Source organism: Euprymna scolopes, chromosome 32, assembly GCF_053919585.1.
Source record: "Euprymna scolopes isolate OS-2025 chromosome 32, ASM5391958v1, whole genome shotgun sequence".
NCBI lineage: Eukaryota > Metazoa > Mollusca > Cephalopoda > Sepiida > Sepiolidae > Euprymna > Euprymna scolopes.
Window position 1 is genome coordinate 24,719,942 of NC_136513.1, and position 16,703 is coordinate 24,736,644.

The window sequence follows — 16,703 nt, forward strand, 5'->3', positions numbered from 1 at the left end:
GTATGTATGGGCACGTGAAGAAGCATATGTGATAGTGCGCGGGTGTATATACATGCATGTTCACATATGCGAGGATGTCCGAGGGATGCTTGGGTGTCCAATTCAAAGTTTTATGAAAGACTTGGTGTTGAATAGAAGCCACACAAATTGCTGACCATTCCAAGTCCAAAATGTTGGAATAGTCATATTCAAATAGATCTTAACCTTATTAGCTATAGCCGCGCCCCTCTTGCTGCTAGCCCTGCCCGCCCTTCACTCATGTTGCCATCATTCACACTGAGGAAGATCGAAGGATCGGTCGAAAATATGTGATTTTGAAAGAAACGTTCTTGTTTTTTTTTTTTCGAAATACTTTTTGTATTCCTACACGTCAACATATAGGAAATAAATACAGAAAACATATAAACATTTATATATTTTTTGTACTGATTTTTTATTCATACATATTTAAATACACACACACATGTATATGTGTGCGTGTGTGTGTGTAATTATATTTATACAGATATTCTACATGATTTATACTTGCGTAATATTTGCGTCGAAAGGTTATAGTCAACACAAAGGTCTTTCTATATATATATTTATGTATGCGTATATATATTTGTTTGAAAAAAGTTTTTTACCAAACTACCCTGACAGTACTTGGTGTACAGACATGAAACTTCATATATAGGGTATTCACACCCATGCGAAACTTAATATTTCAGTTTCAGCCAGGGAAAATCAGTGCAAAACTGAAAATTAAAAATCTGATATTTACCAGATGAAGGTCGAACGATAGCATTACGAATGTGCATGCGTAACGTAATAGCTATTGATCCATGTTTTAATTTTTAACCTTGCAACAAACATGTATTTATAGCTCAGGCATTAACCTCAATGGAAAAGGTAAATAGTAAGCTAAACTTTTGGTTTCGATTCTCGGTGCTGGTGCACGAGTCATGTTTTTTTGTTTTTTACTTTTTAATAATTACGAAATATGTATGTGACAGCAAATTGCAAATTAATAATACCAAACTTAATTTATTATGAACTGTTTATAAATATTCGTGTAAATTCGTCTCATTCAAGGGTAAACCTCTGTTCACTGACCGCAATGTTACATCAGTTTCCCTGTTTCACAAGTAATTTAATGGTCTGTTCTCTGCTTAACTGATGCCACTTGCGCCTTCTAGACGACCAACCTGACAAACAGCAAAATCCCGCCCTCTTATTAGTATGAAGGAAGGTCTTCTAATCTGATTGTTTCTAACCTCGGACTTCTAGACTTTGGAGATCCTTCCCTATTTTCAGCTTCATTAGCTATATTAACACGTATAAGTTTCAATGTAATGTGAACACATAGCTCGCTGCTTAACTCCCTACTAAGCGTTTCTCTGTAGACATTATCTATAATTGTATCTCCTGACGTTGAAGTTGAAATACTTCCCTTTTTTGCAATGAATGAAAGAATGCCTTTAAATAACTGCCTTAGAATCGTTCGACACTACTTATGTAGAGAGTATTTCAAAATATTTTGATTTCAATGCCAGTTTTGATCGTAATATAAAGGTGATGGAAAAAGAAAGCAAACTTTGTCACTCATACATTTAAGTTAAGCATGAATTGATTTTTTTTCAAGGGAATCAGTACTTATCAAGATCTAAAAGCCTCTCGATGATAAGGGTTGATGAGTATATGGAGGTCACCGAGACAACAGCAGAGTAATCGTTAGTGGTTAAATGTAAGTATAATGTGATTATTTAAGGGTACGGCTCATCAATAACTTGTTTACGTTGGACTTGAAGACGATCACATTATAGTCAGCTTTTCAGCTGAATACAGCAACAGAGTTCCAAAGGCGCCCAGTTTTGGGAAAGAAACTTTTCATGGAATGTGCATTAAGATGTAGGTACAGATAAATAGAGGGAATTTGTTTTATAGCGGTTGTTTAAAACGATTGTTTTTTTTTTTTGTGTGTGTGTGTGTGTGTGTGTGTGTGTGTGTGTGTGTGTGACAGTTTGGCAAGAAAGGATCTATAGATTAAAGCTCAGACGAGCATTTGCCATAAAATAACGGTAGCTTTACATGTACATTTTTTGTAGAAAACAGTGCAAACATTATAACGTTAAACAAAAAAAAAGAACTTTAGAATTATGATTCAAAAAATCAGTCATTACTTTCCGAACATGCGAATATAACCTCTAACCTAATGAGGGCGTCTATTTCCGCTAGCGTGAGCATAACATGGAAACGCGGAGAGAAACTGTTTCGGATGTATTAGAAAGCAAGGTGAAGGGCATTGTCCATTGTTTGTTCGCCGGCCTCCCCAGGACATAGAGAAGCCATACGGTTAAGTTCAAAGAACCAAGGGAGGTAATCACTGAAGCATTTCGATTTTTCCTTGAATATTTCTTTTATTTAGAAAAATATGACATACATTTTTTTCTTTCTTTACCTTTTTTTTTTTTTTACCTGATCAGTTAGCCTCTGGTACTGGTCGTAAAAGGGATGTAAAAATTTTGGTTTTTAAATAATAAAATTCTTGTTTTTTTATGCAAAATAAAAGTTTGGCGAACAAATGCAAAAAAAAAATGTATACTTATAAAAGACACCAGAAGGCACGTAGAAATAGGGAGTGAGCAATGAATAAGCAAAAATATGTAGGGGGAGAAAATGAGGATAAATAATACGAACACACTGTTGGAATACCATACAGACGCATGCGCACTCTCGCCACACTCACACACGCGCATGCGCATAAACACACCCATAGAAAGGGTTTGAATTATCTACTGAAAAATGTTTAAATTTCCTATTAGACATCATCCTTGATAACTAGACCACAAAAGTTAAGCAATGTTAAGCCTGTCCAGTCCTGAATGGAGGATCGTTTGGATGTACCAGGCGTTGTATATATAGTCGACACAGTGCAATTACTAATAGAACATAACGTCGTCATCTCCTTATAACGGGACATATATACGACTGGGGATCACGAGTGAATTTCATATTTTCATGAAACTTCCTCATCTGAGGGAAACCGCTTCAACCGGCCCAGGCTTAGTGCCGCTTTGGTACGGAGGACCATCCTCGGGTGGCTTCGAATTCTCTGTACAAAAGTTTGTCAGGACAGTTTGAGCATACTTCATCCTGCACATAAACTCTGCCCAAACATAAAACATCTGTGTTCGAAGTTCAAATAAGATGCTCTTAACCCGACGACTATACAATTGTTATAGAGAATGGTGCTTTCTATAGTCATGTCAGCAAACGACCATGAAAACTCAACAACACCAGCTGAATTTTGTGTGCTGGAACCGCGAAGATATGGCAAAATCCTTAATAAACATAAGCTCTAACATAGTTGAGACTTCAATTGGGAAGAGGGCAATCAGTCTTCCTAAGTGCGTTTCTAACTCCATGTTTGCAAGACAAAAGAGTAGTTAACTCTAACCCTTGGAGTGTTAACACGTTCACTATGATCACGACAGGTGTTACCCAGAAACACGTATACACAGATAATTTTTTTGCACGTAAAAATATTCATACGAGTATTTTATTAAAAAAAATATTAAAATGTTTTTTAACAACAACAACAACAACAACAACAACAACAACAACAATAATAATAATAATAATAATAATAATAATAATAATATACCTCGAAAAAAGGAGGCATGCAAATAAAAACAAGAACAGGTAACTCTTTTAGGGAAGCGAAACAAATATAACAGCATCGCTAATAAAACGCAATAACAGACCCCATATATATATACATAATATATATTAATAATTTCATATATATATGCCTATATATATAAGTATAGTTAATACAATTCTAATAAAAACAATTATAGATCACATATATATATATATGTATATATATATATATATATATATATATATATATATATATATATATATATATATATATTCGCGCATATTTTATTGAAGAGGATCTTAGTTCTTCTTTTTATGATCTTTCTTTCGAATTTTTCTTGTTTTCGTATAAGTATTTTTGTTGTGGGATCCAAAGTTCTTATAAAGTCCCCTAGTTTACCGAACGTTTTCGGTCTCGATTGACCATCGTCAGGGTTGTTCTTCCCGTGCATCCTACTTATTGATTGATTTGTTCTCTGTCGTTTTACTGTTTTTATTACTAATTTACTATTTGTAGTTTCGCCTAATTTGAATTTTGTTCCCCTTCCTCTTCACCTTTATCGTGTTAGAATAGGTGGAGGATTCGGCTGCTGTTGTCAAAGTTTATTTTATTAATTGGTGGGTTTTTACTTTTTATTATATATATATATATATATATATATATATATATATATATATATAATTGCAGTGATTCAATCCAATTAGATGGGATAATACTTATAGAATATTACTGCCAGTAATATTTTGTAAATCTTATAATCACAGGTTTCCATACAAACTAATTGTTAAATAAAATAATTCTGAAGTACGTATATCTATATCTATGTATACATACATATATATGTATGTATATATATATATATATATATATATATTCATATACATCCTCTTTATTATACAAAGACTATTGGTTACATATGTGCGTATATGTGTCAGTGGAGATGAAGATATTTCACTGTAGAATACAACAATAACTAAACATTAAAAATAACAGTATTCGGAGCCGAAATATATATCCTAGAAAGTGCCATACAGTGGCTCATACGAGAAATGGTGCACCTTCTCCTAGAGAGCTTCCCTAAAGTGTCAGCAATGAGTAGGATAATCTCACCAGACTAGACGAATACACGTTTCTGAATTGTTAAGACCAGGATTGGTTATTCGTATTATTAGGATTTTTCGGACTACTGTTCTTACCTGAGGTGTCATTTTTACAAGGATCCGTAGGGGCAGTGGTTAAAATACCTGGAAAAATCGATTGAAAAAGTGTATTGTCCTGAATGTTGAAGGTTTAATTCTCAGTGTTGTCGACCGATAAATACAAATAAGAATTACTTCGACCGTCTATTTATTTATGGCTGACGGAACGAGAGCATGCTACCCCTCGTGAAGTTAATAAAAAGAATCCGTTCAAAATTCCGTTCAGATTTCCGAGTTCGACAGAAACATACCCAAGTTCGATAAGATACAACGGAGGTTATATCGACTGACAAGTTGTGAAAATGAAAATGATACTCAAGATGAGAACAGTGGTTCGAAGAATCCAAATAATGCGAACAGATCACACACACACACAAACACACACATATGTGTGTATATATATATATATATATATATATATATATATATATATATATATATATATATAGTAAGTTATGAATATATATATGGTAATTTAGCTACACAGAATATTCCGCGTTTCATTTTCGTGAGAATTCGTCAGGCTTATGTCTCTCTCTCTCTCTCTCTCTCTCTCTTTCTCTCTCTCTGCTGTGTTTGTTGCTAATCTTGTTGCGGTTATTGTTGTTGTTGTTGATGTAACTGTTGCTGCTGCTATTGTTGTTTTTGTTGTTGCTGCTGTAGTTGTTGCTCGTGCTGCCGTTGTTGTTGCTGATGATGTTGTAGTTGCTTATGTTATTGTTGCTCCTACTGTTGTTGATGATGTTGATATTATTACTGTGGTTGTTGCTACTGTTTTTTTTATTTTTTATTTTTTGCAAATGTAATTGTTTTTGCTGATTTTTTTTTTCCTTGCTGATGTTTTTGTTTTTCTGGCTTTCTGGCTGATGTTGTTGCGGTTATTATTGTTGTTGCTGATGTTGTTGTGATTATTATTGCTGTTGCTGATACTGTTGCTCTTGTTGTTGTGATTATTATTGTTGTTGCTCTTGTTGTTGTGATTATTATTGTTGTTGCTGATGTTGTTGCTGATGTTGTTGTGATTATTATTGTTGTTGCTGATGTTTTTGCTGATGTTGTTGTGATTATTATTGTTATTGCTGTTGTTGTTGTGCTTATTATTGTTGTTGCTGATGTTGTTGCTGATGTTGTTGTGATTATTATTGTTGTTGATGTTGTTGTTGTGATTATTATTGTTGTTGCTGATGTTGTTGTGATTATTAATGTTGTTGCTGATGTTGTTGTGATTATTAATGTTGTTGCTGATGTTGTGATTATTATTGTTGTTGCTGATGTTGTTGTGATTATTATTGTTGTTGCTGATGTTGTTGTGATTATTAATGTTGTTGCTGTTGTTGTGATTATTATTGTTGTTGCTGATGTTGTTGTGATTATCATTGTTGTTCCTGTTGTTGTTGTGATCATTATTGTTGTTGCTGATGTTGTGATTATTATTGTTGTCGCTGTTGTTGTTGTTGTTGTTGTTGAGCATCATTTATGAAAAGTACAACGTGGAGGTTACCAACGTCCCTAAGTGCAAGTGTTCCTGTGGAATGAAATAGGTTCGAACATGATACATCCATGTTATTAGTCCGTGTCATTAACCACTGCACCACCGTGACGTCCTTGTGTAACATCATTCATATCGCATGAATTTAATGCTGGCATTCATTTCCCCAATATCTTTCTAGATATAATTCTTTCTAGAATGATAACAGATATTACTAGAGGTTGCCAACATCCATGTGTGGAAGTGTTCCTGTAGAACGGACTGGATACGAACAAGTTTGTCAATCCGTGTTAACCGCTTAGAGATAGTCATCTCGCCGAGCCAAGTTCTGTATACAACATGCCTCCATAGTGCCATATTATTTATATCAGTTATCCTATACTTCTTATTGCAACTAGACTTTCATGTCAGATTGTGATTGGCAACTTTTGCTTTATTATAGGTCGGGCTCACATTGTATCTACATAGTCTTGAGAGCGAAGGGTTGTGCGGAAATTGCGGCAACAAATCGTGGTGTTTATCCAGAGTGGATTATAGACAGCGACCGGAAGCACAAGCCATCAACAAGGAAAATAAATTTCTGTTGACGACGCCTCCCTCAAATATTTCTTAATGGATTATGAAGAAGACAGATGGAATTGTATGTGCATTTTTCAGCATCCGTTTTTGTTTATTTAGGATGCGGAAAATTACTATTGCACACATTTCTCAACATTGTCGTGATTACTTCAACAGTTTCATTCCCTAAAATAAGTATATTCCATAAAATAACATAAAAATGTGCTCAATATGATAACCGGAAGGACTACACAGCATCGCAACGCGTAACATAACTTCTCTCTTAATACCATCAGAGCAGACGTTCTTGGCCTTCGGACCAAGACGCTGGGGAATTTATTAAGTAGGTTTAACTCCACAGTGTGAATGTGGCACTATAGTAAATGTCACCAGTCAAGAGTTATCTCCAAAATGACATAGGCAATAGAAAAACCCTACACCCATCCCCTCCGCAATTTCTTTGAGGGTCTTGTGCCTAAGTTTGTTTTGTTTTTCGATTTTTGCTCCTGATTATTTTAAACTGATTATAAATATTTTTTAAACGAAATAAACTGTATATCAAAAATCAAAGTGTAGTGTCCTTCCTTCGGAAGCTGCACTTCAATTTGCTGTTCTCTATCAGTGGAGGAGAAATCCTTCACGAGTGAGGCAATTTTTATTTTTGTTCCTCTTCTCCACGTTAAATAATTACGCTGGTGTCTAACTCTGTCCCGTGGGGAGGCATTGTAAATAGGGGCATAACTTCACTCTCTCTCTCTCTCTCTCTCTCTCTCTCTCTCTCTTTCTCTTCTGATTTCCCCTCTACTCCTTCTTTCTTATTCTACTTCGTCCAGCCGTTTCCTGTCTCTGGACATACACACACATAACACAAATCAGGGTAAGACAAATTACTCTTTACATTATATATATGACACTTTTCAAAAGTGCCCGTATGTCTTGAAAATATTAAATGATATAAATGGTCATTTGAATTCCCCCTAAATAATGAATCATTTTTTAATAGTAAGTACAGTAAAACGCCTAGGATACGATGGCCCTAGGATACAGTTTTTCAGGTTACGATGTGGAATACAATGTTTTTTTTTCGGCCGATGGTTACGGTATTTGCCCCGAGTTCCGGTGTTATTTTTAATGTTATTTGATTACATACATGTGTATTATATATCGCAGTGTATTTTGTTACTAATTTTTACTACCGTATCCCGGCGTTTTTCTGTATTATACATCCCTGGCTCACGAAGATTAAAAAAACTATCAACATTGTGGGTGTTTGTGTATTTTCCAGGTTTTTACTGGATATATAGACAAACATTTCCAGTTTTTTACTGGATATATAGACAAACATTTAATAAACATAGAAAGAGAATATTTTTATCTATTTAAATAATATTCCATTTGCTAATACAAACATTTTTAGCAAAAAAAGTCATAAGTATTAAATATTATAGACTTTTACATACATTTAATGCTTCAAAAGTGATATTTCTATTATTAGGAAATTATATATATATATATATATATATATATATATATATATATATATATATATATATATATATATATGTTGATTCAGGAAGCACCCTGAAACTTTTACGCGATCTTGCTAGTCTATATAATATTCTACTTGTTCTTTCCTTATTTTGTCCGTACGCTACTATTTAGAAAATGCCAGATATAATTTTTAGAGGGCAAACTTCTTTTAAAAAATGCCAAATTCGCGGAATTTGGCTTTAGAAACGCCAACGGGTATCGGTGAATAAGAATATAAGAGTGAACCATCCCTTTGATGGAGACTAGTTTTCGAATATAATTATAATAATAATATACGGTAATTGCTGTAACGGCGTGCTAAAGGAAGTCGTACTTATTTGAACATGCAGCGATTCTTTAAAGAAAAGAAGTCAGCAAAACTGTATGTAAAAAAAAGAACATTCGCGATCAAGAGCGCGTCGAAAGAAGAATATTATAATCAATATATGATGCAGCGAATGAGTAAACCAAAATTTGTCTCTCATAATGTTATTTTATTATTTGTATTGAACTATGTAGCATAATATTATTTGATATGTGATTTTTTATTTGATTTGTAATATGCAGCATAATAGTATTTGATATGTGAATTTATTATTTGTATTGAACTATGCAGAACAATATTATTTGATATGTGATTTTATTTCTATTGAACTATGTAGAACAATATTATTTGATATGTAATTTCATTATTCTTATTGAAATATATAGCACAATATTATTTGAGATGTGATTTAATTATTTCTCTATAACTATGTAGCATAATATTATTTGACATATTATTTTATTAGTTGTATTGAACTATTTAGAACAATATTATTTGATATGTGATTTTATTATTCCTATTGAACTATGTAGCACAATATTATTTGATATTTGATTTTATTATTTGTATTGAACTATGTAGCACAATATTATTTGATATGTGATTTCATTATTCCTATTGAACTATGTAGCACAATATTATTTGATATTTGATTTTATTATTTGTATTGAACTATGTAGCACAATATTATTTGATATGTGATTTTATTATTCCTATTGAACTATGAAGCACAATATTATTTGATATGTGATTTTATTATTTGCATAGAACTATGTAGCATAATATTATTTGATACATGATTTTTTATTTGTATTGAACTAAGAACCATAATATTATTTGATATAAGAATTAATTATTTGTATTGAACTATGCAGACCAATATTATTTGATATGTGATTTTATTATTTGTATTGAAATATGTAGCATATTATTTGATATGTGATTTTATTATTTGCATTGAACTATGTAGCACAATATTATTTGAAATGTGATTCATTATTTCTATTGAACTATGTAGCACAGTATTATTTGATATGTGATTTTATTATTTGTATTGAACTATGTGGCACAATATTATTTGATATGTGATTTCATTATTCCTATTGAACTATGTAGCCAATATTATTTGATATGTGATTTTATTATTTGTATTGAACTAGGTAGCATAATATTATTTTATATGTGATTTTATTATTTGCATTGAACTATGTAGCACAATATTATTTGATATGTGATTTTATTATTTGCATTGAACTATGCAGCACAATATTATATGATATGTGATTTTATTATTTGCATTGAACTATGTAGCATACTATTATTTTATACGTGATTTTATTATTTGTATTGAACTAAGCATCATAATATTATTTGATATGTGATTTTATTATTTGTATTGAAATATGCAGAACAATATTATTTGATATGTTATTTTATTATTTGTATTGAAATATGCAGAACAATATTATTTGATATGTGATTTTATTATTTGTATTGAACTACGTAGCACAATATTATTTGATATGTTAGTTTATTATCTGCATTGATTTATGTAGCATAATATTATTTGATATGTGATTGTATTATTTCTATTGAACTATGTAGCACAATATTATTTGATATGTGATTTCATTATTACTATTGAACTATGTAGCACAATATTATTTGATATGTGATTGTATTATTTCTATTGAACTATGTAGCACAATATTATTTGATATGTGATTTTATTATTTCTATTGAACTATGTAGCACAATATTATTTGATATGTGATTTTATTATTTGCATTGAACTATGTAGCACAATATTATTTGATATGATATATTATTAGTTGTATTTAACTGTGTAGCACAATATTATTTGATATGTGATTTTATTATTTCTATTGAACTATGTAGCACAATATTATTTGATATGTGATATTATTTGTATTGAAAAAATAACATGCTTGTAGGTGAGTCATTCATTTTTTCCGACATGCCTACCCCGATCTCAAATGGGTTGTTGTGCATACAGCATTGAGATCATTCGGTACCGCGGGCTGCTTGAAAATATTCTTAGAATGTGATTTTGTTGAAATTTAAATTCTGTTGAAATTTAAATTTTGCAAAGGTTTATTCTTTTAACAATTAACAATAAACCTTTGCGAAATTTAAATTTGTTACATTTGGGGTTTTAACGATTTTCAACTGAAACGTTCCTGTGAAAAGTTGCTTACCTTTAGAAATGACGAAGAAAGCGGATTCTAATGAAGCGGATAAAGAAAGAGTATAGGAATTAAAGGCATTTGATTTTTAGCCTGCGTAGGAGTCACTTTGCGATTCCGTCTCCAAAGACCATTGGCGCAACGGATAAAAGTTTGGAAATGATATGTTCTTTGTAACAGTTTTCTGGATTACCATTGATAGCCAACATACAATTACCAATTACTAAAGACGTCTAACAGGTAATAGCTGACAGAACAAGAACATTATAACCCTCTCGAATTGAACAATGTTACGCTCAAAATTCCGTGCAGTTCCTAAACTCGACATTAACATTTCTGAGTTCCAATTTACGATGCTGAAGAAGGTCGGAGGTTTATCGTCCGAAATGTTGTAAGAATATCACGCAAGATGAGAGTTGTCCGAATACGCAACTTAATGCACACGCATTTCAATCAGCAGGAGTACACGGACAACACGTATAACCCGAAATTCAAAATGCCTAACTTATTGAGAAAGAAAAATGAATGTTGTCACAAGGAGAACTTGATTTTGAGACGAGAGAAATGCACAGCACCTTGACTGTAGGGTAGTCTGGTAGAGCCATTTGAATAATGTCGTCTACCAGATGTTAGCACAGTTGCGAGCAATTATTTCATTTCCGCTTATGGCAGCTTCCAACTAATAGAGGCTATTTTCTCCCCTCTCCATTCTTTCTCTCTCTCTCTCTCTCTCTCCAACTTTAGCCCCCTCTCTATCTCACTATCTCTTTCTCTCTCTCTCTCTCGATGTTTCTCTGTCTCGATCTCTCTAAGTAATCATAATTTACTATATATATATATATATATATATATATATATATATATATATATGTATATATATATATATATTGTGTAGCAGGGGATTTTGTTAAAAGATGACGCGGACTTCATATTGGGGCACACATAAAACGAGACTCATGTAATACAGACCTAACGATAGTGATGATGAGGGAGACAAGACGTGCATATATATTGCAGTTCTTTTAACACATATTAGAAGAGAGAGTGATATGATGCACAATTTTAACACGGGGAGGGGAGATACATAATCTTCGAAGGGTTACACAATGTTCATTATAAGATGATAAACACAATTATCTTTCGTTCGTGATGAAAGATATCACAAGATAACAGTTACAACATAATGATGACTTTTTTGTTCATCTGATCGGCAGGTCGATGACGTCAGGAATTCAACTAGTATGGCTACATTGGTTTACTCCTCGCCCCTCCCCTCCAAGGGGCTCTGACTATAACTCATCAACTGACCAACTGACTGCAAACTGACTGCCCAATACTTTGACTCTCAACTGTCTACCTAACTCTTAGATCCTATATTGGGAATCATCCTTTGTCTATGACATCAGAAGTGTGTTTTCAAACGTGACTAATTTCACGTGACTTTTCCAATGTTTGTCCAACACACTCTTAACAAACAAAAGAATCCTCAATTCTAATCTAAACTACTTTTAAAGAATATCATTTAATTTGCATTGTTCATTCTTTTAGCTGACATCTTAAACATTCCGATTTCTAAAAGAATGGACAATTAACTCTTTTTCCGATAAAACAATATTTAAGTATACTAATAAAATTTAACACTATGTTACGAGAAAAGCAGCCTATTCTTGTAAGTGAGTAAATATGAAATAGGATAGTCAAGGATTCAAACTGTCGAAGCTAGATTTGGAATTGAGAATTCCAATCATAAGTTAAAATAAATAGAGATGTTATTGAAAATAAGGAATGTGAAATTGCCATTGTTTAGCTCACATAAAGTAGTTAGATATCTGTTTATTAAAAAAAGGAATGCAATGATGAAATTTGCTTCTGTTATAAAAAAGAAAATTAAAATAAGGAATTTAAAAATGGACAATGGAAGATGGTATCCGTCAGAGTTGGAAGAAGCGAGAGGAGTTAGACGGGAGAAGCTAGAAGAGTCAAGTCACCCTCTGGGAAGCGAGAGGTTTTAGAGGTAACCATGTAAACAACTTTGAATCCCTGAAATACAAAATCATGTCCGACCGGTCGACGAAATAAACGTATCATCAAGTGTTTTTATAATTGTAGTCTTGTGTTGTGTTATTCTACCAAAACAGAGGTAAAGGGAAATTGTATTAATATGAACTTTGTGTTTATAAAAATGTACAACTGTCAAAACGTAAATGTCAAACGCACTCTCGGTCTATCTATCAATATATTCATAAATCTCCTATCATTGAATTACATGCTAGGGTCTCCCGTAGTAATCTGTACCCTACCTCTCTGTCTCGTTATATATAAGACCTGTGTCTATATATCAAGAATATGAACACTGACAATGAATATATATATATATATATATATATATATATATATATATATATATATATATATATATAATATCTAGCATCTCACAACACTCAACAACATGAACACTCCTAAGACCGTCTCTATCACTCTAAGACTCTTACTAACATGAACAACAAGAAATATATAAGTCGTCATCTAAATAAGAAGAACGTAACAACTAGACTAAATTTCTGACATTCCATTTCTTAACCTTCCCTACAGGTTTCGATTCTAGATTTATCCTTATCTCATTTTCACTTATCTAATATTCACCTTAGTTACATGAAAAGGGGACATCCCTGAAGTGAATAGTATCAGTAAGTAAAGAATTGCCTTTTAGAAAGGTTTTATTAACTGTAAAATACACGTACGCTCTTGAAAGGATCGAGCGGGAAAATGAAACAGAGGGCGCTTTTATTATGAATGTCAATCCCAAGGGGGATAACTCTTAACAACAAATTAAATCATAACATTTTCCCCGTCCTGAAGTATTCAAGTAAGGGGTAATTAATTATAGACAAATTTTTTTTTTTTTTTTTTTTTTTTTACAATCACATAAGAATCATTTTATTTACAAATAACATATGAACCCAAACTGCAGTTTTTTCAGTATTTAGTCACAAAATCCTTATATTTACTAGGGAATTGTCGAACTCGGGACGACCTCCGCACAGATTGGCAGGAATGCTGATTTTCAGTATTATTTTTTAGTGAAATCTGATTTTCTTCAAGATCAGACGATTGATTTTTGTCTTCCTCATGACCAATGTTTTCATTAGTAGAAGGTTCAAATAAAGTCTCTGAAGTAGTAGGATTATTATTAGAGTTTTCTTCATTTGATGAGTTTGGAGCTAAGTCTCGAACGTTGACAGTGGTTTCAGTACCAGAAGGTAGTTGAACATAAGCGTAGTGGGGGTTGACATCTATTAGGGTGGCAGGCGTTACAGGAGGGTCATGTTTACTTGTTTTAGTGTGGTTTCTAATATATATTGGGCCTGGTTTAACCCAAGAAGGAATTGAAATTCTGGAAGCAGATTTACGACTATATTTAAATAGTCTATCATGGGGAGTCATATTAGTGGCAGTACAAAGTAATGATCTAATTGAATGAAGTGCGTCCGGTAGTATGTCTTCCCAATAAGGTAGTTTCATTTGATTAGAATGTAATGTTGTTTGAATGGCCTTCCATAAGGTACCGTTGAGTTTTTCAATCTGTCCATTACCTTCAGGATGATATCTACTTGTTTTAGAAGTAGCAATTCCTTTTTTGTGTAAAAAATCCTTTATTTCTCTTGCTAAGAAATCAGAAGCACGGTCAGTATGTATCATGTCAGGCAAACCAAAAATTGAAAAGAGTTTGTTTAGACAGTGGATAATGGTTTTGCTTGTCATATCTTTGTAAGGAAAAGCGAAAGGAAAACGGGAATACTCATCAATTAGAGTAAGTAGATATTTGTTACCATGTATAGAAGTAGGTAGAGGGCCTTTAAAATCAAGATTTAATCGTTGAAAAGGTAATATGGCTTGAATGAGAGTCCCTCCATTGGTATTGGCGAATTTGGGTTTCAGTAATTGACAGGATGAGCAAGAGTCAGTAATATTCTTAATTTGATCCAAAGTAAAAGGGAGGTTCCTCGTTCTTATAAAATGGCTTAATCTTGAAACACCAGGATGACATAATTGTTTATGTAAATCACGAAGATATTGTAGATTGTAAGTAAGAGCAGAGATGCGAGAGAATGTGTCAGCAGCAATATTTTCAGGTCCAGGTCGATAAACTATAGTGAAATTGTATTGGGATAATTCTATACGCCAACGACATATTTTGTCATTCTTAATTTTTGATTTTCTTTTATTGTCGAATATGAAGCTGATGCTCTTCTGATCTGTGATGATTTTAAAGTGCCTGCCGAGTAGAAAATGTCGCCACTTACGGAGAGCTTCTACAATAGCGGCTGCCTCTTTTTCTACTGCATGGTGCTTAATTTCGTTAGTATTGAGAGTTCTTGAAAAAATGCAATAGGACGACCTTCTTGATTTAGTGTTGCAGCAATGCAATAGTTACTAGCGTCCGTTTCTACTTCAAATTCTTTATTTGGATCTACCGTTATTAAAGTGTCGTCTTTTAGATCATTTTTCAATGTTTGAAAAGATTTTAATACAGATGGAGGTAGTGGAAATTCTTTGTTTTGATTTAGTAATAAAATTTTATCAGAAAATTTTTTAATGAATTTGCAGTAATAGGAAAACATTCCAACTATTCTTTTTTGAGATTTAAGATTCAGCGGAGGTGGCATTTCGAGTAATGGTTTTAGTCTTTGATAATCGGGAGCTATTTGATTATTTTCTATGGTGTAGCCGAGTAGAGTAATAGAACTAGAAGAAATTATGCTTTTATTTTCATTTAAAGTGATGTTATATTGTTTAGCAATTTTGTAGAATTTTTGAAGATTGTAATCGTGTTCTTCTTGATTTTTCCCACATATAGTTACGTTATCAACATACACAAAGGTATCGGTTAGATTTTCTTTTTCTATAATATAGTCTATGCTCCTCTGGAAAGCACTTACTCCATTGGTGACGCCAAAAGGAAGACGAGTAAATTGAAAAAGTTTGCCACTTACTTCAAACGCAGTGAATTTACGATCAGCATGATTTATAGGTATTTGGTGATAAGCAGATTTTAGGTCGAGAGTAGAGAAGATGTTATATTGAGCGATGTCGTCTACCATCTTATTGATATTAGGCATTGGGTAAGCGTCTAGTTCCGTGAATCTATTGATGGTATCGCTGTAGTCGACTACCATTCTTTTCTTATGATTCTCATTCGAAGTTACAAGAACTTGCGCTCGCCACGGAGATATACAGGTTCAATTATGCCTTCTTTCAACATTCTAGCAGTTTCTTCTTTTATGAATTTGTTGGCGGCAAAAGTGTAACGTCGGGATTTTGTCGCAATAGGAGTAGTATGAGGAGAAAGATTAGAAAAGAGAGGAGGGGGTGGAACGTTTATGGTAGGAAAAAAATTATTCGTGTTTATAGCTCCAATTATAAGTTTGTCTCTAGGACCGTCGAATTTAAGTGTTACTTTTTTATATTTTTTTAAAATATCTTTTCCGATTATTAAATCAATGAAAAGGTTTTCAATGATTTCAATTGTTATTCCAGAATGGGTTTTATCTTTCAGTATTAAATCCACGACAGCTTCGCCAGTTATTTTAGCATGTTGATCGGAAGCAGTCAGAGCTATAGTTTTGTTTTTAGGTATTGTGAAGAGTTTAAGTTTTTTAGCAGTATTTTCATTAATGAATGTTTTTACACTGCCGGAGTCCACCATAGCGTTCACGAAGTGCCCGTTAATTTGGCATTGAGTGAATGT